This window comes from Myotis brandtii, unplaced genomic scaffold, assembly GCF_000412655.1.
Source record: "Myotis brandtii unplaced genomic scaffold, ASM41265v1 scaffold1327, whole genome shotgun sequence".
Classification (NCBI taxonomy): domain Eukaryota; kingdom Metazoa; phylum Chordata; class Mammalia; order Chiroptera; family Vespertilionidae; genus Myotis; species Myotis brandtii.
In genome coordinates this window covers 169873-197001 of record NW_005354705.1, presented here as the reverse complement: position 1 = coordinate 197001, position 27129 = coordinate 169873, and the positions used below count along the sequence as shown (strand labels likewise).

At 42.2% G+C, this 27129-nt stretch overlaps 1 protein-coding gene across 3 annotated transcripts in view; it reads left to right on the top strand.

Moving 5' to 3' along the window:
• RFFL (ring finger and FYVE-like domain containing E3 ubiquitin protein ligase) overlaps window positions 1-27129 on the top strand; it is a 75160-nt gene that overhangs the window by 19624 nt on the left and 28407 nt on the right. The window contains exon 1 of one of the 3 annotated variants that reach the window (XM_005860206.2): window positions 6798-6961. The exons of the other annotated variants lie outside the window; for them this stretch is intronic. The gene's annotated coding sequence lies outside the window, so the exon portion shown is untranslated. Of the gene's footprint in view, window positions 1-6797; window positions 6962-27129 lie in introns of those variants that run through there. 3 annotated transcript variants of the gene reach the window in all.

Here is a 27129-nt window from a genome sequence, read left to right as displayed (position 1 = left end):
CTATCCCCAAACTATGAATTTTTGCTTAATTCTTTATAAATGTGCCTCAATGAATGTAGCCTTAAGTATACTAAAAATATGGCTCAGAATGGCCCTCAGAACTTGTTAAAATTGTTGTTTCTTATTTGTGAAGTGATCCTAGGTTCTTCCTTTCTGGTAATACTAATTAGCTTACACTACTCATTTTAAAATACTAAAATAGCCCTGGCTGGTTTGGCTCAGTGGATAGAGCGTTGGCCTGGAGACTGAAGTGTCCCGGGTTTGATTCCAGTCAAGGGCACATCCCTGGGTTGCTGGCTCGATCCCCAGTAGGGGGCGTGCAGGAGGCAGCCGATTGATGATTCTCTCTCATCATTGATGTTTCTATCTCTCTCTCCCTCTTCCTTCCTCTCTGAAATCAACCAATATATATATATATATACTAAAATATTAAGAAGTATATATATAAAGCAGGAGGTAAACCACCATCCCTACTGGAAATGACTACTATGAAATGATTTTAGACATTTTAACTGTGTTTTGTATCTTTTTCTCTCTGAATATATGGGGTGGGCAAAAGTAGGTCTGCAGTTGTTCACATGGAAAATAACAAAATAATTAACAGATAATAATACAAGAATAAACTCTGTTTCATGCACTCACAACTGTTAACCTACTTTTGTCCATCCTCGTATGTATATATGTATCCTGTGTATATATTTGTGTGTGTGTATATTCCCCAGCTGCTGTTCTATAGTGCCTTTTTTTTTTAACTCCAATGAATAATGTGTAATAGACACTTTTCCTGTGCTTTTTTTTTTTTTTAAAGCACTCAATGCCTGAGACAGAGCTTTGGGTTCCTTTCTCTAAACTTTTTTTTTTCTTATAAAAGGGATGAGAGATACTTTTGAAAGACCTAAACAAAATAGATTTTATTTCTGTTTCAGGGTTTTGGGTTGAAATACGGTTGTAGTTTTATTTGCAAGAAAATCAGTAGAATTCTGGATGTTAATATATGTCTATCCATTTTTAAAATAACGCATCTGATTTTATGATGTGATCTCTTGCAGAACCTTGAGGGAAGCAAGAACTGTGAGCACAGTAATCTTTAGAGAATGTGCAGTCCTTTGGGTATTTGTCTGCTCCTCAGAAGCTTAGTCAGATAGTGTTTTCGTAAGTGCTGCTGAAGTACAGTTCAGTCTTTACTTTGAAATCTCTCTGTCTTCTCTCCCTCTTCCATTACTTTGATTACCTTGATGGGACATTCAAGCTGCGCAGTCTTATCCTTTTATTTCCATAGCCTACAGAAGTCAGTTTGAAGATTAACTGTAGGTGAACAGGTAATCTTATCTGCCTGGCGAGGCATCACCCGTCCAGATGAAACACATGTCAACAAAGGCCTCCTAGACTTGAGGACCTGAATGAAGGTAACTTAATCCTGTGGATGATAATTTAGGAAGTTTGACTGATTGGAGGCAGGGCATGAGTATGGAGTGAGGGATGAAAGAGGAGGGGAGAGAGGAGAGAGAGAGAGAGAGAGAGAGAGAGAGAGAAATATATTTGGGTAGAAGAATCCAGAGGTATACAGTAAAGAATTCAGGGAGTCTTTGAAGTGGAATTATAGAATCTTTGTTCTGAGAGGGTGGTTACTGGGGAATAGGTCGGGAGCTTACTAGTCATTTCATTATGAAGTGTTGGAGTTGTTTGGGTGAAGGAGTTTGATGACAAGGGCCTTTCCCTGCCCTTTTTCTGTATTAGCAGCTCAGGAAAAAAAAATAGCTCTGTATAGAAAATTACACCCATCCAGTGGTGCCGAGATTTCCGTTGTCAGGTGTCGACAGTGAGCAGTTTGCCACATTGCTGACTTCCTTTCTCCCAGTGTTGTCATCAGGTCCGGTCCTCGGACTGTGTCCTGACAGTTTGGATTTTTCCTTTTCCTGCAAACTTGCTGTGCTTTTAGTTCCTGACATCAGGAGCCTGGTATTTCATTGCACCTGAGGCAGGCAGTTGCTATCCCCTTGATATTGGATACCTTTCTGAACTCTGAAGTATTATTCCACTGTGGATAGTAAAGTGCCTACAATTACATTACAGCACAGATTCTGGTAACTGCACCAGCGCGGACAAGCTCAGCCTGTGTGCCCTCACGCAGCTCCGGGGTGGTTTTGCAGCAAAGTGCTGTGAAGCGGGTTGGACCTCACACAGTGCCAGTTCTGTATCTGAACATGAAAGTGGCTCGTTAAAGATTAAAGGGACTGCCTGGTCTTTCTGGCCCCAAGATGGAATGATTTCCACCATGGCGACAGGCTTTGTCTCCCAGGAGAGGCCATTTTATACAGCAGGTTTGTGCTTCCAAATGTTACAGTAAGCCTGCGTTGGCTGATGCTGTGGTGATAAGTTGGCATTTGGGTACTCTCAAGACATATGAGCTATATAGCATCCCATGGTTTGAATTTCTGGGCAAAACTGCCTCATCAGGAAGTCAAAAGCCTCTATTTTCAACCCCTGTCTTCGGGGAGGTTTTCTCTTTGTTTTATTTGATTATTCTGTTGAGTCAAGTGAACTTTAATTTTCACAGGCGTAAAAATTCCATTAAGCCCCTTGTACTGCATCCCAGGTGTGGAAATGTCTCAGTTACCACTGTGGGTAACAGCTAAAATCCTTAAAGGTAGGATAATTGTCTCTGGAGGCTTGAAGAAAATAATGGTCCAACGGACTAAATAAATTCAGTTCAATTGTTATGTTCATGGTGGTTCTTGTGGGTGAGGGGACTAATGTCTAAGAGATGCTCAGTGAGACTACTGTTCAGTTCAGTGGTGTTTCAACAAAAACTTTGTTTTACTGGGAACAGTGCTATGACCTGTCTCTCAACACATGATCCAGATAAATAAAACTTAATGTATTAATTAAATTAATATAAAAAATTATATGTATCCCATCTGCATCAGAATCACTTGGGAGAGGAGGATACTTATTAAAATCTAGAGGCCCAGCGCAAGAAATTCGTGCACTGGGTGGTGGGGGGGGGCCCCTCAGCCCAGCCTGCACCCTCTGGCAGTCCTGGAGCCCTTGGAGGATGTCTGCCTGCTGTGGAGAGGGGAGAGGCTCCTGGCACCGCTACTACACTCGCCAGCCATGAGCCCAGCTTCTGGCTGAGCAGTGCTCCTCCTGTGGGAGCGCAATGACCACCAGGGGGCAGCTCCTGCATTGAGTGTCTGCCCCCTTTTGGTCAGTGCATGTCATAGCGATCGGTTGTTCTGCCAGTTGGCCGATTTGCATATTAGCCTTTTATTATATAGGATTCCAACTTTGGGGCCTCCCTCCACTTTTGTGAATTCAGTGTCTGGGACTGGGATGGGCAAAGATCATTTTCAATAAGCACCCCTGTTGATTCTTAAGTATCCTTAGAGTTGATGCTTGAGTGTCCTAAAATGTACTTCATATTTCATGTTTAATTTCGGTGTTTGGTTGACATGCATATTATCCTTTTTCTTTTTTAAAAAAATCCTCACCCCAGGATATGTTTTAGAGAGAGGAAGGGAGAGAGAGAGACACACACATTGATGTGAGAGAGAAACATCAATTGGTTGCCTCCTGTATGCACCCTGAACGGGGATCAAACCTGCAACCTAGGTATGTGTCCTAATGGGGAATTGAACCCTCAACTTTTTGATGCGTGGGACAACGCTCAACCAACCGAGCCACACTGGCCAGGGCCATAATGTCCTTTTTGAAGAGGGAGGTACACTAATGTAAAAAAACAAAACAAAAAAAAGGTTATAAGATCCCAGAACACCAAAGATTAGAATTTGGCAATGTTCCTAATTCTCAACATGGTGAGACAGCCACTGGTTTTTTGGTTTATCATTTCACCATCTGTGAATCAGAAAAAGTATGTGGACACAGTTAAGATTAATTTTATTATAAAGAAGAAATGTACAGTATCATTTAGGATGTTGGGAACAGGAAAATAAGTAGGTATTGAGAAAGTGAGAAGGGGATAAGATTAAAGTAGCTTATAAATGGTAAAATAATTTTAAACTTCAACTGAATTTTAAATTACTAAGTAATATTTGGATATATGCTTGTTGTTTAAAAAATTTCAGCCCTAGCTAGTTTGGCTCAGTGGATAGAGCATCGACCTGTGGACTGAAGGGTCCCAGATTCAATTCTGTCAAGGACACATGCCCGGGTTGTGGGCTCAATCCCCAGTAGGGGGAGTGAAGAAGGCAGCCAATCAATGATTCTCTCTCATCATTGATGTTTCTATCTCTCTCTCCCTTTCCTTTTCTCTCTGAAATCAATAAAAATAAAAAATAAGAAAATTTCAAATATAGATAAAGCCAAAAATTCCTCCTTGATCTGCTCCCATTGCAGTTCCCTCCCTGGCGTGTGTATCCTTCCATATCTTTTGTATGTTTTTGGTAATTTTCTGTGGATTTGGAAGACTATAGAATCCTGAGAAATGAATATTTTTATTTCTATTTTGACAGCTGCTTACTGTTTATAATGTTAATATGTAATGCAGAAAAAAACAAACATGTGGGTTATCAATGGCATTACATATTCCTATCCAAGTAAAACAATGGGTATGGTGTATATACCTAAATACACAAAACAACCAAACACACATACCCCTCTAGCATATCTGTTGTGGCTACCCATTAAAAGTATATTTATATAGCTTTGGGTGGTGAATTATTTGTCTGAGTTTTAAGATTATGCATTGAAAGAACTTAAGTACAAAGCCACAATTTTTAAAATTTCTCATATACTTTTATGTTCTTATAATTTTCATTTATTCTCATAAAACATCAAGTGGCTGAAATCATTAATTCAAATTTAGCATATTTTTAAAAAATATATTTTATTGATTTTTTTACAGAGAGGAAGGGAGAGGGATAGAGAGTTAGAAACATCGATGAAGCTGCCTCCTGCACGCCCCCTACTGGGGATGTGCCCGCAACCAAGGTACATGCCCTTGACTGGAATCGAACCTGGGACCCTTCAGTCCACAGGCCGACGCTCTATCCATTGAGCCAAACCGGTCAGGGCAAATTTAGCATATTTTTAAAGCTCTAAATGTGTAATTTTCAGCCTTTCCAGTTTAAAGAAGGAACTAGGATGGAGTATGGTTATATTTGGGGGAAACGGATTGGGACTGTACAGAATCCCAAACAGGGAAATGATAATGTGCGCTAGCTTACCGCACCTACTAAATGGTGTTTATCTTAGTATAGTTAGAAAGTTCTGATGTTTCTGGCCCTCATGTTGCTGTTAATATAATTTACATTTATTTCCTGGGCACAATACTGTCCGATTTTCTCTTCCTTACTTACTAATACAGAAGGAGTCGAGAGCTTCTAACAATATACTGTTTCTTCCTTGTGGAGGTTCCATATTTGTATATACTGTATGTGCCTTGAGAGTTGCTCCATCCATGTTAGAATGTTTGTGACTTATCATCCACTACAGCAATATTTTTTAAAGTGTGGTCCATGAGATAATGGTTGTTAACTGCTGTAAGGATGCTTTTATCATTTGAAAAGGACTAATTAACATACACTGTAGGAAAACTTTAAACACAGCCATTTTCTGAAAAGGGAAACACTGAAGGGGACGAAATAAAAGAGGGAACATAAAAACCTTATACAAGCTCAGTATGGCTAACCTATTGGAATAAATTAATTAAGGGGAATTAAGTGAGTTGTATAAAAACATTTTTTAAAATAGCTCCTTGAGAAGGAATAGAATAGCATAGTTTTTTTTAAACCCAAATTATGATGGTCTACATGTATATTTTAATTGACCTAATAACATTTATTGAATGACCATCGGGTTGGCAGCTGCGTCCAGTTTGAGGCTAGCTGTGGTGCCTCGAATGACTAGGCTAAGAAATAGCTAATGACCATGGAAAATTGTGAGCAGGGAACTGAAGGATCTCATGTGAACTTTAATTTCTTTATTTTGTCAAATGAAAACACAAAGAAAGCAAGGACTTAATCTTTTGTTTTCTTTGTATAGTATCAACGCCAATTCTAGCCTGTAAGGGCAAATTAAATAATAATTGCTGTTGATGAGCCAGTCATTCTAGAATTGATTTTTTAAAAATAAACTGGCCAATAAACGAGAATCAACATAAATTTAGGGATTTTTCTTTTAAAAGCAAGTATTAATGCAGTTTTCACAGACCCCTATATTCCTTAGCATCTAGTAGGTCTGATGGTGGGTAATTTAGCATTAGTATAGAGAATGTGACAGCTGATGAAAAAAATCCTCCAGTATTAGTCTTAATTAGAGAACTTGAATTGTCTAAGGAAATAGAGGTCAGAGAAGGCCTAGTGGGGGAAAGAACAACGAGCCTGGTTAGAGCTGACAAAAACTCACCCTGTGGTTTAAACAGCCTGTGATGACTGAGCAAGCTCCCCTAGTCCTCAGACCTAGGCTTTCTAATTTGTAAATGCAAAGTGACTTCTTTATCAGCCTCTTGGGGGAAATCCTCAGAGCAGTGAACCTGCTACCTTCAGTAATCTTGCTGTCCTGAGCCCCAGCTGTTCTCAGATGAAATTTCAGAAAGTGACCATCGGAGTTTCCTGAGTAAAGGCTCCAGAGTCCACCGAGTGACCAGCATTAGAGGAATGAAGTTTACCTGTCCCCAGTAATCAGAATGCGATTAAAAAAAAATCAGTGGGGCACCTCTTCTTTTCTAGGCTGCAGTTGACTGCGGTTGGCTCAGGCTGAGTTGTTTGGGAAATGCGAGTTTTGCCTGGCATGAGTCAGCACTGCCTGGGTAGCTGCCCGCTCTGTGGCAGTCCTGCTTACCAAAGATACGTCCCCAGGCGGCACCATTCACTTTGCCTGAAAGCCACTGCTGTTGGTTCCTGAGATGATCTCATCGGAATATGGCTCCAAGGACTAAGCGGCAGGAACTGGAGGCAGCTTGCTTTCTGCCGAGGCAATGTTTTGAAACAGGCAAAATCAGGTAACCCCAGACCATTTCTCTTAGTTTCATTAGCTAGACTGAGCTGCACTAGAAAATCCTTATTCAGAAGTGATTACTGCCTTATCTTTGGGTATCTTAAAGTTAAACCTTCAACTCTTTGGGACTTACAGGGGAAAGTTTTCATTTCATTTGACATCTGGATGTGGTTTTAGACCTAATTAGACCATGTATTATATCAACCTTAGAGAAGTCAAACAGATTTACAGCTTTATACATCTTTGCTCTTGTTTCCTGTTCTTTTTGTGTCTTGTGAGAAATAGTTTAGTCAAATTAAACTATTGTTAAAGAAAGAGGGCAAACATATTTGCTTATCTACCTAGTGATCATGAATATTGAATTGTAGAGAATTCAGTCTACCAGTGAGTTTCCATATTCTTTTCTGAGGTATTAGGAGTGTTGTAGGCAGTTAGACAGACGTGAGCAGAGTAAGGACAATGGGTCAGGTACAGAAGGTCACCAGGGTGGAAAGCCCCAGGTGCCTAGCAAAGGACAATTGTAGAGTGGGACCACACCCCCAGGGTGACTTTCCTCCCCTAGCATATTGCTGGTCAGGAGGTTTGGAACCCCTGACCTTTCCTCCCTAGAGATAACATTAGACCTCAGCTGTATTTTAGCTCCAGGCCCAGATAAGCAATAAAACCAGCCATGTCTGGACCAGCTGCATTGAATAATGACCCCCTGCCCTGCTACAGGCCAGTCAATCAGTGGAGACCACAACCCTGAAAGGACACTCCTGGAAAACTGCTGAATACGCAATTGAGATCTTCCCCTGGGACCTCCCCTAAAATCCTCACCCTTAAAACCCTTAGGACAGGACCCTTTTCGCTCTCTCTCCTGGCAGCAAGCCCAAGGACCCCCTCTCTTACTCCCCCTCCTTCCGCATTGTTGCCATTAGCTTCCTCACTCCCAAGCTCCAAGGGCCCTTCCTTTACCTCTTTAACTTGTTTCCTAAGCCCATTTCTTTTAGGAATTACTTTTTCTACCTCTATGATTTTCCAAATATATGTTCTCTTACAGTTTGGGTCTTGGCTCTGAATTCTTTCCTAGCCAGAACCCAAATGTCAAGGTTACTGAACCCAGGTTTGGTACAACAGGAAGAACCTCGCCTCATCCCTAATTCTATTGAGGCTATTGCCCTATCTCCCTCCTCTTCACCTCTAAACTTTTAAAATCTTCAAACACTAGGTAATTGCCCCCTTCCAAGTTTGCTTCTGCTCCTTACAATTATCTCAAGTATCCATGTTCTCTTTTGCCTCAGGTCTTTGCACAAATAAGCCTTCTCTGGACACCCTGCCCCAACTCAGCCCTAGTGAACTGGCTTCAGCCCGGAAGTCATTTCCTCTATGAAGTCTCTTCTTACTCACCAAGACTGATGGCTACTCAGGAAAGCCCTGTGTTTACTCCAGTCATATGATATATTGAGCATCAGCTTCTCTTGTTAAAATTATATCCGGGGTGCTTGGCAAATAGTAGGTTCTCAATAAGGGTAGAATGAGGAAGAGCCCATACTCTACTTCCACAACTCTGATCCTCTTAGCAACCCTTTATTTTGGCTCCCACCTCCATTATCCTAGTGATGTCTCCCTGAAGATCACCAGTAAATTCCTAATTCCCAAACCCAGTGTTCTGGTTTTAACCTTCATTTTACTTAATCTCTGCAAAGCACTTGGCACTATTAAACCACTCTTTTTCCCCAGCAACCCTCTTCATCTGGCTTAGAGGCCCCCTTGTCTCTTCTCATTCTCTTTTGATTATCCCATACATGTTGAGGTGAGTCAAGGCCTTGCCTTGAGTATGTTTTCATTCTTCCCCCACCCCCTTCCTCTAAGGATCTCTAATATACCCATACATTCAGCTATGCTCAGTATTTCTTACCAGCTCGGCTATTTCTCCCAAACTTCAGATCCTTACTTCCAACTTCACAGATCTTGACAAATTTTGTCTAATTCGACAAACCTACCAGGTTGTTCAAAAGCACCTTCAATTCAGCACATGCATATCATTATCTCCCCTACCCAGTATCTGTTATCTGCTCATATTGCTGTATGTTTGAACTCTGTTAATTATATCCAGAAAATCTTCCTGTTTACTCTTTTTATGCCTCATGTTCTGTAAGTATGCTAAATCCACAGCTACTAAACCCTTTTGTTTCCTACTGTATTGAAGTACTGCTTGAGGTGTGTCTTTTCTTTATTCCCACTGTACTGCCTATATTTACCAGAGGTCGAAAACTAGATGTTTTGTTTAACGAACCCAGTGGCTTACAATTTTGTGTGCGAATGCTTTTAGGCAGGGCCTGCACTCTTCAAAGGTTACAGATACCACCATTCTTCCAGATCTTGCACACTAAAGATTTTACCCACTCTGCCTCTAGGCATTTGAGTTTCTAACTTCTGGTTCAGACCTTAGCAAATCTTGACCTGACTTTTGCCACTACATAGGTCTTTCTCTGCTCCATCTTCATATTGTTGCCAAAGTTATTTTCCTAAAGGCCAAATCCAACCTTTTCCGTCTCAGGTTTTCAGGGTGGCATTGGCTCCTTATTTCCTGCTTAGCTCTGATAGGTAAAGTCCTTCACCATTTGACCCTGCCCTGCCTGTTACGATTACCCGTCTTATTTCCTCCTTTCCCAGACATTTCTCTCCTGAACTTTGCATCTTTCTAGTTCCTGGTTATACAATGTCCTTTTAGGACTCTCTGCTTTTTCCTAGTGGCCTCCTTCTCCCTAACTGGCAAAGTGCCCCCCCCCCCCCCAGACTTAGTTCAGATGTTACACCTTTTCTGACTTTCTCATATAGAGTTATTCTTTCTTATTTAGATTTCTCCAGCACTATGGGTCTCTTCCAGTACCAGTGGTCGGCAAACTCATTAGTCAACAGAGCCAAATATCAACAGTACTTCTTCAAAATAGTCTCGTCCAGGCTGAAAACCAACTTCTGCACATGGGCCACGAAGTTTCAATCGCACTGTATGCGCGCCCGCATATGGTATTTTGTGGAAGAGCCACACTCAAGAGGCCAAAGAGCCGCATGTGGCTCGCGAGCCGCAGTTTGCCGACCACGGCACTAGTCTTGAGTTCCTGGCCCCTGACCTATTTCCATCAGACAGTGGCTGAAGTGGGTCTTCAGGGTCAAACCACTAGTCCAAATGTCTTTATTACTCTTGGTAGTATAAGAAAATTTCTAAGTTCTCTTACAAAATGGCATGTTTTTGAGTTCTGTTTGATGAACTTGAACCCATGGTGCCTTGTTCTGTATATGTCACCTGAAACCATTAGCTAACCATTCAAAGTTAGTTTAAAGATTTATAGGGTTTGCTAAAACTGAGTTCCATAATGTCACCTAACATTTTTTAAAAAAAAACATCTCTTTTTCTTATTTACTTATTTAATTGATTGTAGAGAGGAAGGGAGAGGGATAGAGAGATAGAAACATCAATGATGAGAGAGAATCACTGAGCAGCTGCCTCCTGCATGCTCCCCATCGAGAATCAAGCCCGCAGCCCACGCATGTACCCTTGGCCGGAATCGAACCTGGGACCCTTCAGTCCGCAAACCAATGCTCTATCCACTGAGCCACACCAGCTAGGGCTCAACATTTTTATAGTACTTTATAAAATTATTCCCTTCTATCATTTTATTTGATACCTACAATACCGTGTGTTGGGTAGGCTTTATTATTTCTACTTTACTGGTGATTATAAAGCTACTTCTGGCATCTAGGCATATAGTCAGGTAAGACTCAGAGAGAAAATGTGCTTTTACATTACCTTAAGCAACTTGTTTGTCTCTTTGTAGTTAAATGTTGGGTTCTACAGCAAAGGTACCTTTGCTCGGTATGCAGATGCTAAAATTCTTTCCTTTAAGAAGGCCCCTTTATTTTTGAGGTAGAAGGAGGAGGTACCCAGAGCCTGCCTCACCTATGAAAAGGCCCTGACAATGTTAAGAGACCTTGATGGAAATTAATGGTGTGCCCACTCCAACCTCTTAAGCTTTGCTTTTGTGCTTCAAATGTCTAGAATTTGTTAAAAACCTACTACAAAAATGGACTGTCAAACGAAGTTGATGAGTGAAGGGAGTCATCACAAAATGGAGTAAGCCTAGTATTTTTAAAAAATGGTAATTTTTTCATTTTTGAGAAACATCCATTTTGTTGTTTCACTTATTTATGCATTCATTGTTTGCTTCTTACATATGTCCTGACTAGGGACCCACAAACTTGGTGTATGGGATGACTCTCTAACCAAATGAGTTGCCTAGCCAGCTGGAGTAAGCTAAGTGTTAAGAGCAGAACAGGTTTCACAGTAATTCTAGTAAGTGATTAAGTTTGTAGGGTAATTCACAACTGTGGGGGTGCTAATCCAACATAATAAAAGCCTAATCTGCTAAGTATCTGGTCGGCCGGTCAGCCGTTCAACCAATGAAAGTGTAATATGCTAATGATATGCTAAGGCCACTCAACTGTTCGCTATGACATGCACTGACCACCAGGGGGCAGACGTTCCAACTGGTGGGTTAGCTTGCTGCTGGGGTCCTGCTGACCGGGATGGAGCAAGATGGGCCGGACACGCCCTGGAGCCCTCCTGCAGTCCCTCCCCAGCTGGCCAACCTTCCATGTCCCTCCCCAGCTCCGATCATGCACCGGTGGGGTCCCTTGGCCTGGCCTGCACCCTCTCACAATCCAGGACCCTCTGGGGATGTTGGAGAGCCGGTTTCGGCCCGACAGCGGAACGACCGGTCGCTATAATGCGCACTGACCACCAGGGGAAAGACACTCAATGCTGGAGCTGCCCTGTGGTGGTCAGTGTGCTCCCACAGGGGGAGCTCTGCTCAGCCAGAAGCCGGGCCCATGGCTGGCGAGCACAACAGTGGTGGCGGGAGCCTCTCCTGCCTCCGCGACAGCACTGAGGATGTCCGACTGCCAGCTTAGGCCCTCTTCCCATGGGGATCGGGCCTAAGCTGTCAGTCAGATATCCCCTGAGGGCTCCCGGACTGCGAGAGGCACCGGCCAGGCTGAGGGAGGGCCCCCCCCTCCCCGCAAGTGCACGAATTTCATGCAGTGGACCTCTAGTATGCTATATTTGGGACTATGTGGAATTTGATTATAGAGAGATGAACCATAAGGGCTAGGAAATAATCTGTTTGATACTGGTATGTGACATCTATTTCTGGTCCCCACATACTTAAGAGAGGATAAAGATGATTAAAAAGTTAAAAAAAATAAGTCATCATTAAAAGTTTTTTAAAAAGGAAAGATTTTAGCCTAGAGAAGGAAAAGTTAAGGCATGGCTTGATTATCGTCTTCAAGTACAAGAATGGTTTCTGCCAGGGGGATTTTGATTAATTGTTCTTATGTACTTCAAAGACTTAAAAGGAAATGGGCTTAAATTGAAGGAGGAGTAATTTTAATGAATATGAAGAAGTGTTTCTTGATCTTCAAAGTTGAGAAACGTTTGAATGATTGCTAAAACAGAGTGTCGAATTTCTGACTGTTTCAGTTATCTATTACTGAGTAACAAATCACCCTAAAACTTTTAGTGGCTTCAGATGACAACCATTTTATTGCTCATAATTCTGTGGGTTTAGTAGTTCAGGGAAGAGGGACATATTACTTTTGCTCTATGTGATATTGATTAGACTGGAGGATTTATCATGGCTTCACTCAAATATCTGGGGACGCAGTGCTTGGCTGTTGGCTGGGACATCTTGTTTCTCCTCCATGAGGTCCATTTCTCTCTTGGCCTCATCATTCATTAATTTAGATCAGGCTCCTTTTACATGATGGTTGGCTTCCAAGGGGCCATAATGGAAGTTGCAGGGCCTCTTAAGGGCTGGGTCTGAGAGTCATACATCATCACTTTTGCTCCATGCATTTGGTTTAAGTAAGTCACAAGTGTAGCCCACATCCAAGGGGAGGGGACACGGACAAGGATAGAGGGTCAAAGTCACACTGCAAAAGGGCATGGAGTATGGTTGGGATTATTGTTACCAACTTTGGAAACATTTTACCACACCAACCTTAGAGATTTTTAATGAGAGAATAAATCAATACACGTTTATTGAATAGGTAGTTTGGGCATATGATTGGCTACATATCAGAGTCATCTGGAAGCTTTTTATAAGCATGGACTCCTTAGGTACCGTACATGTGACTTGGTATCTCCTGAGGAGGTTGGCACATAAGAGACACTGTGTCTTTTCCTTCAGGTTACTCTTAGTAAAATGACAATGGGGTTGGGAAAGGGAACAAGATGGATAGATATAATATTTAAGGCAGAACGTAGGTGCTTTAAGACAGGCCTGCTGGTCTCCTGCTTCCAGGGCTTGGCTGAACCCGCCACCTGGCATGCTCTACCTTCCAGTCAGCCTAGTGTAAGTTACATCTCATTCAGTTAGCACATCATCAAAGGAGTGTTTCTTTTCTTTTTTTTTGATAAAGGAGTGTTTCTTGATGCTTCACTTTTTTCTCATAGTTTCTAGCACTTTTTCCTTCATAGCATTTTTTAGTTTATAATTACATATTTGTATGATTATTTGGCTGATGTGTGATAGACAAAGTAGGTCTGCTTTGCTTTCCAGTATCTAACATAGTGCCTGCCTCATAATAGGTACTCAGTAAGTATTTGTTGAATGAATAAGTGGTTGATTGAATGCATGAATGAATGAAGTGATAGTTTAATTCAGTTTTAAAGAGTGATTAGAATTTTGGACAGATGGAGCAAATGAATGGAAAATCATAGTTCTGAAACAGAATGTGTGGATTATATTGCTCATATAATTTCAGAATATTGGAGGAACTGGTTTCAGAAGGGATGAGGGTTTGGTTTTGAGTGTACTTGGTATGCTAAATTTGGCGTCAGGATATCTAGCAGGCATTTAGAAATGAGGTACTGAAATTGAAGGGTGAGATTCATTCCAGATATTTAGATTTGGAGTTATCTGAATGAAGACTATGCAACCTATTCATTCAGTGAATACTTATTTGAGCTTCCGTTGTGTGTCAGACAACTGTGTTTAGGGAAGGTGAGCTGAAGTCTGACTGATAAAGGAACCAGCTTCGTGAAAAGAGCTGTGGACAGTGTTCCAGGAAGGAGAGGAACCACACGTGTGTAGGCCTGGGGGCAGTAAATAATTTATTATTTTTGAGGAACTGAAAGGAGACCACCAAGGGCTTACAGTGAGGTGCAGGTAGAGAGGGAGAACATCATGAGATAAAGTGAGAAAGGTAGGCAGGGCCCATAACACATGGGGCCTTTGTGGGCTATATAGGGAGTCTAGGCTTTACAAAAAAGCTTAGTGGGAAGCCACTGAAGGCTTTAAAGCAGGAGAGTAAAAAGCAGAGTATATATTTTTTAAATAAAAGGTTACCCTGACTACTGTGTAGCAAATAGAGCAGCAAAGAGGGGGCAGCTACGGAGGTGTTTGCTGTAGTTCTTGAGAAAGAAAGTGGCATATAAGGCAGGGTATGGCAGTGGACATAGTGAGAAGGGGATACACATTTGCAGGATTTATTTAAAACGTGGGACCAATGTAATTGACTAGTGAAGGAAAGGAAGAATGGTTAGCATGGAGCCCCAGGGGACATTTAGAGGACAAAAAAAGGAACCAGGGAAGAAGAGGGAGGAAGATTGGTTTTTGAAGTCAAAGGAGTCAAGCTACTGCACTCTAAGTGGGAACTGAAGGGGAAGAAGGAGCCTGTGAGAAAGACTGAAAGAAGAATGTAAGTCATTGGTGTATGGGGAGGTCATGAGGGTTAAGGACTTAGGAAAAAGCCAGGCGTTTAGCTGTCAGAATATCATAGGTGTCCTTGGAGAAAGGTCTTTCAGTAGAGTGGAATGGAGTGAAAGAACACGTGTATGATGTGAAAGTGAAGCAGAGTACCAGCTACTCTGTTGGGGAAGTTAGGAATTAAACAGAAGGGGAGGCAGAGCAGAGAGTTCACTTTGTGCAAACCTGCACAGAGAAGTATGTGTGAAGGAAGACAGGTTTTTCAAAACGGTAATGGACCACTATTTACTGAGCATCTACTCTGTGCTAGGAGCTATACCAAGTCTATTCCATTTATGTTTGTCTTTGAACAGTTTGTCTAATAGTGTAGTGACCTCCAAAATGGATTTCCAAATTATAGGGGAAGGTAAGACCTTCCTTTGGGGTATGGGAAGGAAATATTAAAAGTAAGTTCTTCTGTATTTTTATCTTAACCCTTTGAAATTTCTTTTTAGTGTTATATTTTGGATAGAACGCAGTATGTTTGTATAGTAGTACTTGTCTACTTTGCTGTTACACATAGATATATTGGAGATGTGCTATTTAAAAAAAAATTAAGCCTGATGGTCAAAAATGATGGATTCTGTTGGTCTAGTGAACAAAGGGGAGTTTTTGAGATGGAGAGAAAAGAAGAGGCAGAGAGAAGGATGGGAAATCAACATGCAAAGTAGTCTGCATGTTGTTTTAAACCTCTTAGGAACCCTGTGAAGTTATTTCCTCCATCTTACTGACAAGAAACTGAGGACTGGAGAATTTAACTTGTCCAAGTCATACAACGAGTTAAGTGGTAGAATGGGGACTTGAAATCTAGTTACCTTTGAAAACCTTATCACCTCACTTAGTCTTTTCCCTCTTTATCTGCCTAATGCTTTTTCATATTTTTCCAACTAATTATCACAGTGATTCTATAAGAAATATATTAAAATAGCCATTTTGCTGTTGAATCTGACACAGATGAAACACTTAGTGCAAGACCACATATCTAGTATGTGACAACCACTGGACTCCTGATTCCAGTGTTCTTTCCACTGTACCACTGTTGCCTCAGAATAAATGGATGGAATTGGTTGTTTTGGTAAAGTAGGTGAGGAGGTTTCTAGTTATTGACAAAGAAGTGGAAGAGGGGATAAGGGTTGGAAGATTACTTTAAATAAAGTAGAAGATAGTAACAGTTCCCATTTGTGGAGCACTTTGTATGTAAGGCTTTGCATTAATGACCTCCAGGTACTCTGTAGGTAATGCAGTCTAGGTAAGTTAAGCACCATGAATAAGGTCACCAGGAAGACAGAGTTTTGACTTCAGGCCCCATGTCCTAAACCAGCCGTGGGCAAACTACGGCCCGCGGGCCGGATAAAAAAAAAAAGACCGTACCCTTTTATGTAATGATGTTTACTTTGAATTTATATTAGTTCACACAAACACTCCATCCATGCTTTTGTTCCGGCCCTCCGGTCCAGTTTAAGAACCCATTGTGGCCCTCGGGTCAAAAAGTTTGCCCACCCCTGTCCTAAACCCTCACAACAACAATGCTCTTTGGAAAGTTAATGTGGAAACATCAACTAGAGGTGAATAAAAGATTTTCAAGCCCAGTGATTGCTTTCCCAGTGTATAAATTTGTTGGGAATCCGGTAAATAAAGTCTTCTGACTTTTCTGTAATACTTGGTAGCTCCGGTGTTGGAGAGTTTGGGGAGGGAAGGGGAAGAAAAACAGAATAACAGTTCAATAAATCAGAAAAAGGCTCCATGGTACAAGAATGGCAGATTGCAATTTATATTCATTCTTTTTTGTTTTGAGTTTTTTTAAAAAAATTATTATTGATTTTTAGAGGGAGAGAGATATAGAAACATCGATGTGAAAAACATTGATCGGCTGCCTCCCACACCACACACCAGGGTTTGAGCCTGCAACCCAGGAAATGTGTCCTGACTGGGAATTAAACCAGCAACCTCTTGTTGCATGGGGTAGATGCTCAACCACTGAATCACACTAGCCAGGCTTTAATTCATTCCATACAATAAACTTACTGTGGTTCTATTTGATGCAAGGTATATTGGAATATAGAGGAAAGAATGCAAAGATGGGTAAGATGGAATCTTTGACCACTAGAATGGTTAGAGAGGGAGATATAGTGCTTCACCATAGGCCATGATTGAAGGGTCTGATAGAGGTGGAATGTGGAGAAGTAGTATCCATATTGGCTTGTTGTAGATTGAGGGTGGCATTATGTAGGGCTGGCCTGGTGGGTGCTATCTAGCTTCTCAGGAAGACCCTTGAGGGCTTTGGTTACTGTGCTTTAGGTCTGGTTCTCAGGGTACAAAATGTATTTTGTTTTGCACCTGAAAATGATAGGTCTTTTGGAGACAGGGTTCTATTTAGATTTGAGTGACTGTGCTGAGAAAGGAATGCCAATTTATTATTTTAGAGTGAAGGATTCCTTTCCTGTTAACAGGATTCTGGATTTTGCTAGGATATTGCTTTTCAAGATCTGAGAAATGAAATGTAATGATATCAAGCTTGCTTGGTGAACATGGAATAATATGATAAAATAGTTTGTGGGGAAGGATACAGTTACAAAAAGCTAAGATTATTGATTGCTTACTATATGCCAGGTATTGTACTAAGTGCTTTGCATACAGTAGGACATTTAATTCTCCCAGTGGTCCTCCTGCAAAGTAGGCGCAATTATCCTCAATTTACAAATGAGGAAGCCAGGGCTGTCTCCAAGATGGTAAGATGCTGGACTGAGATGGGTACCAAGTCCTCTGACTCAGCCCATATCCCTGGCTGCTCCTGTATGCTGTTTCCATTTAAGTTTCAGGGAGGATCTTATCCCACTGCAGAGAAAATGGGGTGTCACCTAGCTTCAGCATTTCTCTGCCGTGGGTGATTCTGGAGTTGAAATGGCCTCCTCTGACCACACTTTGATGTGGCCACATTCTTTATTTAAATATATGAATACCATTGTCCTCCTCTCCTTATTTTTGGTTTGGAAGACATTGTATCTTCTTAAAGGGACTTTACATATCTGTACATATTGCTTTTGTATTGATTTTATTATCTTAATTTTATGGGTTAAGTTATGAGATTTCTCCAGCTCCTAACTTGTCAACCTCCCCTTGTTCCCCGCCTCCTTTTCCACTGGATTTAAATTCAAATTCCGAGTTTGATTTTGAAGTACTCAGTCTGACTCCAATCCAGCTATTCAGTTTAGCCATGGCTCTCTGGATCACTAGTTATTATTATTACCATCCCTCCCTTTGTGCCCACTTATGTCTCAACTCAAATCTAATTATTCACTGTACCTATATGGCCTTGATTGTCCTACTTGGGTGTCCTTGGTTCTGCTGTGTTTTCTGCTTCGAATATCATTCTTTCTATGGAGCCTCCTTGTCTGATCCCTCATTGGCAGTAATCACTTTCTCCTCAGGGTCTCATAATAAAGGATTATTTTCTGTCTCCTTTATGGCACAGTACATACATTTCAGTTGTTTGTGGACATGCCTTTATCTCTTACTAGACCAGAACCTTATTGTGCAGGTCTATCTTGTCGACCTTTGTATCTCCTCTGGTGTCTAATTCAGTTCCCTGCACACGGTGAGCATTTGATATCTGTTGGATGAGTGAATGAACAAACAGAATTTCAGATTTAAGTGTCTGCTTGTTGGTTTAGATTTCTCCTTTCTTTTCTTTTCTCACTCCTTTTCCATTTCCTTTTCTTTCAAACTTGCTGTGCTTTCTCTTGCACTGACTCACAGAACTTCTTGTCTTCACCACTCCCTTTTTTTACCCAGATTTTGCCTCATTCTTTCCCCATTAGCAGTCACTGTGTGGGAGTGCCACATGCTGCTGGTCAGATTTTCTCCATCCTTTTGTGGCTGGCTCTATTCTCTCCAGGAATCATATGACCGGCGTGGTTGCATTAAGATCTTAACAAAAAGACCATGTGTCAAGAACAGTCCTTAAGATTTGCTAGCCTGTTGCTTTCAAGTGGGAAACGTTCTGATCGACATTTCAAGGGAAAGGGAAAACATCTTTGGGTACTTGGAAGGTGGATGAATGCATATATTCACACTGTGGGATTGGGATATTAGAGGCATCCTATTTGGCCATAGAAATAATGCAGGAAGCCACAGAAGCTTCTGCTAACTGTTAGCATTGAATCCCTGAAATTTTTTCTACAGCTGGAAGGAACATTAAGAGATTAGTATGTAATCCAACCCTTTCCAGATGAGAAAATAGACCCAAAAAGGCTAAATGACAAGTCCATAAAACGGGGATATTCGTTGCCTTGTGTTTACTCCCAATGCTGAATGTGACTTGGGGGAACCACTTCCTCTTTGAAAGCAATGAAAGTTTTGCTTGAAGTGGAGGCTTTGGTCTCTAAAACTTAAGGCTTTTGCAATGCTGAAAAGTAGACTCAGGTTGGTAGCAGGTTGGACCACTCTCGGAGTTTTGCTTCTGGGAATCTGCTCAGTGGGAACTGGCTGATAGAAAATTGTTCCTTCTATATTTAAAAAGAGGCCAACATTTAATAATAAAAACATCCATTATTTCTTGTTATTTTCCCCAGCCCCCATATTCTAAGTTTTGTTTCAGGCTTAATTTTCTTATCTCAGGACTTTTGTGTTTTTATTGTTTACTCTAAGTCAGATGTTAGTAGAAGCATGGGAAATCCAGAAACTGTCTAAGAGGCCCATACTTGTTTGTTGGTGCTTTTCAGGTGACTCTTACCTGACTCACAGAATAATATGTTCTATTGTCATTGAAATGCTGTCCAGTGAACCAGTTGTTGGTAGATATGAAAGTCTACCTACCTGTTTGTGGCTAGGGAGCAGCCCTGTATAGAGACAGCCCAGAACAGGAAGTAAAGTGCAAACAGGATGTGCTTGTCTTTACTGTAACTTGTGTGCCTGTGTTTTGAAACTTTCTGTGGTTAAAAAGACTTCGAGTATTTGAGTGTGGCTGAAGAAGTGTCTGCTTCTGGTTTGAAAAGGAGGTAAGGTACCTAGACCATTACTGCCCTTGCCTATATACATGTCTTTCTTCTAGGGATCAGGTCTTTCTTCCTGATGCTGAGGCATTGGAGTTTTCCTAGCTTGCACCATTATTACGTCCCTATCTATATATATATAAAAGCCTAAGTGACTGTTAGGACCGAACGACTGGAACGACCAGTCAACCGGTCACTATGACGTGCACTGACCACCAAGGGGCAGACGCTCAACACAGGAGCTGCCGCCTGGTGGTCAGTGCGCTTCCACAGCAGGAGCGCTGCTCAGCGGTGGCAGGTACAGTGGGGCCGGGATGATCTGCGCCCACCCCGGCTTGGGCTCCTTCCCGGCCGCCTGCTGGATCCCAGATTGCACTGTGAGAGGGTGCAGGCCAGGCTGAAGGACCCACCTGTGCACACATCCGGGCACCGGACCTCTAGTGTTTTATAAAATGAAACCACCGAATTGACTGATTGTCTGGTAGCTGTGGGATTCAAGCTGTGCTTGGCTATTATTTTTTAAATAACAATAGAAGATCTTAGCCTAGAGTTCACCAGCCTTTCAAAGTATAGGTTCCTTTTGTTGGATTCCAGGATTTCTAGCACATCTTTTGAGTGTTTCTCCAGTTCCTAATCTAGGCAGTGTAACAAATTAGTCGTTGAGTTGAAAATGTTTCTTTGAGGATTGAAGGCTGGATCTGATGCTAACTGCTGAATTGTTTTACCCCTAGGCAAGTTTCTGGAGAAGAGATTAAATAAGTAATCTGTTTGTGGGTCATTCAGCTGGTAAACAGCCTTAAGAACCCCTATTTTCTGGACCCCCCCTCCCATTCTTCATTGTTTCCCACTGTGAAATCTGCTTCATTATGTTCATGGGGGGCTGGATTGGCTATAGAATAACTAATTTTGGGATCTTTGTGGGTTATTATAACTGCTCGAGTTATTTCAGAACAGATCCATTCTGATGGTCTCAAACCATAAACTAATGAGCATGAGGCAGGAAAAGGTCTGGTCCTGATTTTTGTGCATTCTGTATCCTTGCCACATTGCAAAGAAGACTAGCCTTTCACTCTTGTAATTCCAGGACCAAATGGGCAAAGTAGTAGCACATTTCAGCATCGATGAGAATAGCATTACTTCCTGATATCAGCACAGGTGTCTTTTTTTCTTTTTTTCTTTACAGGTGTCTTTTTTCTCAGGAAAAAAGGAGTAGGAAAGATGAGCCAGTTTGCACTTTGTTGTGGGACATATAGGCAAAGAGTAAAACCTGGAGATCAGGTTAAGCACGTGTCACAAGGAGAGAATATGGTGAGAATACAGAGGTTTTCTTTGTGATATTAGACAAACTAGAAATCTCCATTTCTGCTTCTTGGGATAGGTACTAAGCATCACACATCCTGGCAGGAGCAGAAAACATTTTGGAAAGTCAGCGTAATTTTCAGATTGAGATCAAACATCAAACCAAGCCAAAGGACTGTGGAAGGAAGCGGTGGGTAGTCTGAATTCACCCTGGATTTATCACAAAATCCCATCTGACTTCAGTGCAGTGCAAGCAGTTATGGAGCACCAGGTGGAGGGCAGAGGTGTATGTGTTCAATTCTTTGAATTTGGTAGAGAGAAGGGGTTGAGGCGCTAAGGGAGAAAGTTTAAACCTCCTGGACTGTGGGAAAAGTGACCAACTCCTTAGCACTGGGGTAGAATTGGGTAGAAATGTAACAGCCTAGGGCTGCATCCAGGATAAACACTTCTGACAACCGCAGAGAGGAGTTCTTTGGGGATTAGAAAATTAAGAGCTGGTGGGAGGGGCCTGGAGCCATTTAGTTCTTAGAACATCATTGGAAAACTAGATTGAGTCTGATTAAAGGTATCAGCATGTCTAACAAAAAAATAGATGGGGGATATAGCAAATAAACTTTGTAACTTTAAAAAACCTTAAAAAAGTTATTCATGAAATTATTTATAGCCAACTTTTATTGAGTATCTATTATGTGCTAGGCTTTAAATACCACTAGAATCTAGTCTTTATTCATTTTGTATACTATAGCTCATTTGGCTATAGTAACTCATGCAGTCCACTTTGGAAAGGTAAAATGCCTAATTTTGATACTAGACTGAATGCCTATCTTGAACGGCTGCCTTTTCTTAGGGCACAGGAATGCCAGAAATCCTCTCCCCTGGTCTCTGGCTTCGTGAGCATTTTTTATCCTGGTTACCCATTAGTCAGTCTTTGTGATAATATCTCGTGAAAGCAGCTTCTTCCCTCAGAAGGTCCATAAAAGCTCATCCAGTAAGTCCTGTTTCCTGCACAAGAGAGTATGCGGGGGATCAGTCTCTATTCCTGATGAGCTTTGTCATCAGTTTTGATGGAAGAAGGATCCTGTGGTAATTAAACTGCAGGTCCGTTTATTCTGTTTTCAGCATTGTTAGGAGATTTTACTCTGAACTGCTTTCTTTTCCTGATTGACTCACCCTTTGGGGCAAAATGCCTGGGCTGAAATTGAATGTGTAGGTTTCTCTGCTGCAGTGTTCAATCTGTCATCTCCTAAACTTCACACTAAGAAGCAGCCATTTAATTGGTCAGACCCCGAGGGTGATATTTTGGCACAACTCCATTGGTTAGAATTACTTTTCCCTGAACTTCATAGCAGATGCTGAGGCCCCTCTGCAGATATTTGTCATAGACTAGTTGAAACCAGGGAGTTTCCAAGAACATTTATTACTTGTGATTATTATGTATGTTTTTCTGTTGTTTACAACAGTTACCACTTCAGGAAAGAGCTCATTTATTACCAGTGGCAAGTGAACATATAGGCAAAGAGTAAAACTCTCTCCTTTTCTTCCCCTTATTCATAGTGCCACCTTAACACTTTATGCTCCAAGACCCTCTGTTCTATTTCATACATCCTTTTGTCATGTTTCTCTTTCCACCTTGCTTGTGCTGTGCGTGTCAATAGCAACAGGCAAAGCTCTGCTTAGACCTGGTGTATCTGGTGGAGGTTTGTTTCTTTGACTTCTAGGATTTCTTTTCTGTTAGTTTACTTCTCCATTTGCTTTTTACGTGTTCTATTTGTGTCCTTTGCAATTCTCATCACAGCACCATTCCAAACCCAAGCCCCTGGAGACATTGAAGCCTGAAGTGATGGTCTGTTGTTTACCTTTGAGGCTCTCTCTTTCTGGTTTTCTAATGCTGTATTAACCATCAGTTTTTAAAAAAAAATATATTTTACTGATTTTTTACAGAGAGGAAGGGAGAGTGATAGAGAGCCAGAAACATCAATGAGAGAGAAACATCGATCATCTGCTTCCTTCACATCTCCTACTGGGGATGTGCCCGCAACCCAGGTACATGCCCTTGACCGGAATCGAACCCGGGACCTTTCAGTCCGCAGGCCGACGCTCTATCCACTGAGCCAAACCGGTTTCGGCAAACCATCAGTTTTAATATTTTTCTGTTACTTTTAGATAGTAGTCTGTTACCACTCTTTTCTTACCGGTACTTCTCAAGTAATCTTAGTAGACATTTAAAAATTATCTTCAGCATGTATGAGGTAGGCTTTTCCTTACAAATATTTATGTGGTTATATGTGTTTAAACCCCTTAATTTGCTGATGACCCTGGAATCATGATTGGGGAGTTTTCTTTTTTCTTTTTTTTTTCAGGTGATCATCATAGCCAGGTTCCTCCTCTTTATTTATTTATTTTTTTATATATATATTTTTTTTATTGCTTAAATTATTACAAAGAGTATTACATGTTTCTCCTTTTTTCCCCCCGCCCTTGACAATCCCCTATGATTGGGGAGTTTTCAAGCATGAATTTCTGCCTCACCCTTAAAGCTCTAATGCTGTTACCATTAGTAATACTTCAATAAATACCTGGTGATCACATTTACCTGGCACTAAGGCTGGGACTAATGCTGTAAAGTAGACTCACTCTTGTTTCCTGTTTCACTTTCCACACCTAACCATGGGAGATGAATATTTTAAAAAGAATTATACTTTGAACGTCAGCCCAAGGACTGAAGGGTCATGGGTTCGATTCTGGTCAAGGGCATGTACCTCATTATCTCAGTTGCAGGCTCTATTCCTGGCACTAGTTGGCCACATGCAGGAGGCAACCAATCGATGTGTCTCTCTCCTCCCTTCTGCTCTCTCTAAAAATCAATGGAGCCCTGGCCAGTTTTGTTCAGTGGTTAGAGAATTGGCCCGTTGACCAAAAGGGTCTCAGGTTCGATTCCTGGTCAAGGGCATGTACATTGGTTGCAGGTAGGGGCGAGTGTAGGAGGTAACCAATCAATGGCTGTGTCTCTCTCATGTCAGTTTTTCCCCCACCTCCCCCCATTACTCTCTCTAGAAATCAATGGGAAAAATATCCTTGGGTGAGGATTAAGAACAAAAAAAGAATTATACAAATTGTTAGGCAGTTGTTAAATATAGTGCTACTTAAATGCTCATCCCCTCCGAATGCAATCACCATGCAATGCAGAGACCTTGCCAGTTTTTATTCTTGGAATACCCAGCAACTAGAAGAAGGTTTGGCAGACAGTATTGCTAAATAATCAGATGAATGAATTAAAGTTATCGGGAGGTGTACAAGATGCCATGAGAGCAGACGGGGTCAGAGGTTTTCCTGAAGAAATAAATGCCACCTGCGGGAGGTAGGTGGGAGGCTGAGAAAATAACTTGAGGGAGGTTCCTGAAGTCAAAATAAACTTGGCATTTGAGGGACTGAAAGAATGAAAAGGTAAGGGAGCTGGAGCTAAGAGCAGGGAGAGGGAGGCCCTGAGCTCTGAGGATTTCCTTTCAGTTTTATTTAATGGTTACCAGTGAAAAATTTATTAAAAGGAGGGTAATAGAGCATTAGTTGTAGTTGACACAATTAGGTCAAAAACCCCTATTCAGCTGGAACAAAGCTGGCCAGAATGGAAACTGAAACACATCCTAAATGTTGATTAAGGGCTTTATCTTTAGAAAATTGGGGTCTATCTATAGCTCCTGTACCCTGAAGTTGAAAGTAGGAAATGCAGATGACTTCCTGGATGTAAAAATTAAAATGCTGGGGGTTCCCAGGGATGGTTTTTCTGTCCACTCCAAGTCTTGAAAGGTTGGCTTGGTGGGTAGGTATCCCTTTTTGGTGTCCCTAGAAGGGACTAGAAATTAGTATTAGGTATTTCCTCCCTGCTAGCCACTTTATGTGATTTCTGTTGTCTTCTCTCTCAGGCAGTCCATTAATCTGCTCTCCCAGCGCACAGGCCCTTGAATTCCTAGTGCTAAGGGTAGGGAGTATGGATGGTGAAAGAAGACCCCCTCTTTCTGTAGGACTACAAATTAATTAAAACACTGGACTTACATTCTGTCACTCTCCAGCTGTGTGACCCTGGTTCAGTTACCCAATCTTCTTTATTTACAAAATGAGTATTTTAATTCTGATTTTTGCAGGATTATTGTATTAAATGAGATAATAGATGCAAACATAACAACCCACTTGGCACATGTTAGGTGTTTTGTAGTGTTTTTACTTTTTTCTTAAAAAATGAAATTTCTATGGATCATTTGAGAAAGGGACCCCCTGAGTCTAAATAACTCCCCCAATTTTCCTCGTGTCTGCTGCTGGAATTAACAGCACAACAGAGTCTCTCTCTCTCTCTCTCTCTCTCTCTCTCTCACCTAAAGCTTCTAAAGCAGTGGTTCTCAACCTTCCTAATGCTGCGACCCTTTAAATACAGTTCCTCATGTTGTGGTGACCCCCAACCATAAAATTATTTTCGTTGCTACTTCATAACTGTAATTTTGCTACTGTTATGAATTGTCATGTAAATATCTGATATGCAGGATGTATTTAGGTGACCCCTGTGAAAGGGTCGTTTGACCCCCAAAGGGGTCGCGACCCACAGGTTGAGAACCACTGTTCTAAAGGTTTGATAATTTTTATTAAAGTACTAGAGGCCCGGTGCATGAAAATCGTGCAGGGATCGGGCCTAAACGGGCAGTCGGACATCCCTCTCACAATCCAGGACTGCTGGCTCCCAACCACTCGCCTGCCTGCCTGCCTGATTACCCCTAACTGCTTCTGCCTGCCAGCCTGATTACACCCTAACCACTCCCCTGACAGCCTGAATGGCACCTAACTGCTTCCCTGCTGGCCCAATCGCCCCCAACTGCCCTCCCCTATAGGCCCGATTGCCCCCAACTGCCCTCCCCTGTTGGCCCGATTGTCCCCAACTGTCCTCCCCTGCAGGCCTGGTACCCCCCCAACTGCCTTCCCCTGCAGGCCCAGTCGCCCCCAACTGCCCTCCCTCCCCTGCAGGCCCAGTCGCCCCAAACTGCCCTCCCCTGCAGGCCTGGTTGCCCCCACTGCCCTCTCCTGCAGGCCTGGTCGCCCCCAACTGCCCTCCCCTGCCGGCCATCTTGTGTGAGGGCGTAATGATCAATTTGCATATTACCTCTTTATTATATAGGATTACTTGTGAGGTGGAGAGAGAAGGCTGAGCCTGAGCCCTAGCATCTTTGAAATCTTTACCATGTCAGTTTGTATAGAGGCTCTGGAAGCTGTTTGGGAGAGAGGCACATATTTAACACTAGAGGCCTGGTGCACGAAATTCATGCATGGGTGGGGTCCCTAGGCCTGGCTGGTGATCAGGGCCTATCGGGGCTGGGTCAGACAGGGCCTGCCAGACAGGACCTGCTGGACAGGGGTAGTGATGGGGCATGGGAGGTTGGCTATCAGCCCCGAGGAGGGAGTGGCCCTTGGCCCCCCTGGGAAAGGGGCTGTGTCCACCACCACCCACCCCCAGTTCCCTGTCCCAGCCCGGGGCCTGAAGGCCCCGCTGGGGTCAGGAGAGGAGGCAACAGTTGCTGGGTCGGGCGTGGAAGGAACAGACGCCAGATGCTGATGTCGCTGGCCAGCTGCGGAAGTTGGCTGTGGGAGCACATTGACCACCAGGGTGCAGCTCCTGCATTGAGCGTCTGTCCCCTGGTAGTCAGTGCACGTCATAGCGACTGGTCGACCGGTCGTTCTGGTCATTCGGTCCTAACGGTCGCTTAGGCTTTTATATATATAGATTAGCCCCATGCCTTATGATAATGCCTGCCATTTACTGAAGTACTGCCTTCTGCTTTTTCTGTAAGATTGAAATCCTGGTAACTTGCCTCATGCCTTGACCAGCAAAGGTATGCTCTCTATACTGATCACCTACTCTGTCTCCCGCTGTGACAAAAAGGCACATCCATTCGTGTTGTATTGAAGCTCAGAGAGGCAACTTTCTCAAGCTCATTCAGTTACTGTGTTAGAGCCAGGATTTAAGGGCAGGTGTGACTGTGAGTCTAAAAGCAAAGTAAAATGTTTATTTGGGAACTTTTTTTTTTACTGGTTTGTTTTCTAAATATTTAGCC